Source organism: Leopardus geoffroyi, chromosome B3, assembly GCF_018350155.1.
Source record: "Leopardus geoffroyi isolate Oge1 chromosome B3, O.geoffroyi_Oge1_pat1.0, whole genome shotgun sequence".
Taxonomy (NCBI): Eukaryota; Metazoa; Chordata; class Mammalia; order Carnivora; family Felidae; genus Leopardus; species Leopardus geoffroyi.
Window position 1 is genome coordinate 111,486,645 of NC_059337.1, and position 1,496 is coordinate 111,488,140.

At 40.6% G+C, this 1,496-nt stretch overlaps 1 non-coding gene across 1 annotated transcript; it reads left to right on the forward strand.

Annotated features, from left to right (window-relative positions):
• The first annotated feature begins 745 nt into the window (after positions 1-745).
• Positions 746-885, forward strand: LOC123584706. Its single transcript, XR_006705651.1, has one exon. It is a non-coding gene; the product is annotated as a small nucleolar RNA SNORA7 (small nucleolar RNA).
• Positions 886-1,496: the final 611 nt, after the last annotated feature.

Sequence of the window (1,496 nt, forward strand, 5' to 3'; positions counted from 1 at the left end):
ATTGTTTTATAGATTCTTTGGGATTTTCTACATGGATGATAATATTCTTGTTTTTTTCTAAAGTATATGTCTTTTATTTCTTTATTTTGCCAATTGTACTATTAAAGAGCACTGATTCAGTGAGAACAGACATTTTGCTGAGTTCCTAATTTTAAAGGAAAAGTATTTTTTTTTACCATTAAGTTTGATGTCCTCTATCAGCTTGAGAAAGTCATCTTCTATTCCTACTTACCCGAGTATTTTTATTATGAAAAGGTTCTGGATTTTGGCAAATGCTTTTTTTTTTTTTTTTTTTTTTTTTTTTGGTGTGTGTGTGAGAAGTTTATTTTTGAGAGAGAGAGAGAGAGAGAACACGCGTGCATGCATGCATGCACATAAGTGGAGGAGGGGCAGAGAGGGAGAGGGAGACAGAATCCAAAGCAGGCTCCAGGCTCTGAGCTGTCACAGCAGAGCTTGATGTGGGGCTTGAACCCACAAACTGTGAGATCATGACCTGATCCAAAGTCGGATGCCTAACCGACTGAGCCACCCTGGCGCCCCTTGGCAAATGCTTTTTTAAAAAATCTATTGAGATAACCCTATGTTTTTTCCTTTTTTAGTTTACTGATATGGTGACTTTACACTATTGATTTCTTTGAATGTTGAACCAACTTTGCATTCCAGGGATCGATTCTGCTTGGATAAATATATATGTTTTTTCCCTGGATTTGATTTGCCAAAATTTTATTAAGAATTGTCATGTTTAGACCTCCCACGATCATGTCTGGAGAGTGGTTGGTATTCTGCCAGCTTTGGAGATGAGAGGGAAAACAAGCTTGGCAGAGGTACCCATTCCATTCCCAGCTTGCTCGGTAGCTGGTGTTTGGAAGACTCTCTGCAACAATGTTCAAGCCCTGAGCAGGAAAGCCTCCTTCCAGGACTCTTTGACACCATCTCTGCCTCGTTCTTGAAGGCATCATGGCTGCCTTCAGACCTCTGGTGAAGCCCAAGATTCTTAAAAATAAGACCAAGAAATTCATCTGGCACCAGACTGATAGGTCAAAATCAAGCGCAACCAGCGGAAACCCAGAGGCATTGACAATAGAGTGTGCAGAAGATTCAAGGGCCAGATCTTGATGCCCAACGTTGGTTACAGAAGCAACATGAAAACAAAGCACATGCTGCCCAGTGGTTTCTGGAAGTTTCTAGTCCATAACCTCAAGGAGCTTGAGGTGCCACTGACGTGCAACAAATCTTACTGTGCAGATTGCTCACAATGTCTCCTCCAAGAACCATGAAGCCATGGTGGAAAGAGCAGCCCCGTTGGCCATCGGTCCCATTGCCAGGCTGTGCAGCAAAGTAAGTGATCAGACAGCTTATGTGCATGTCGTATTTGTGGTAATAAAACCATAAGCCTACAAAAAAAAAAAAAAAAGAATTGTCATGGTTAGATTCATAAGCATATTATCTCAGAGTTTTTGGTAATATCTTTTTCTGGTTTTTATATCAGGATAATC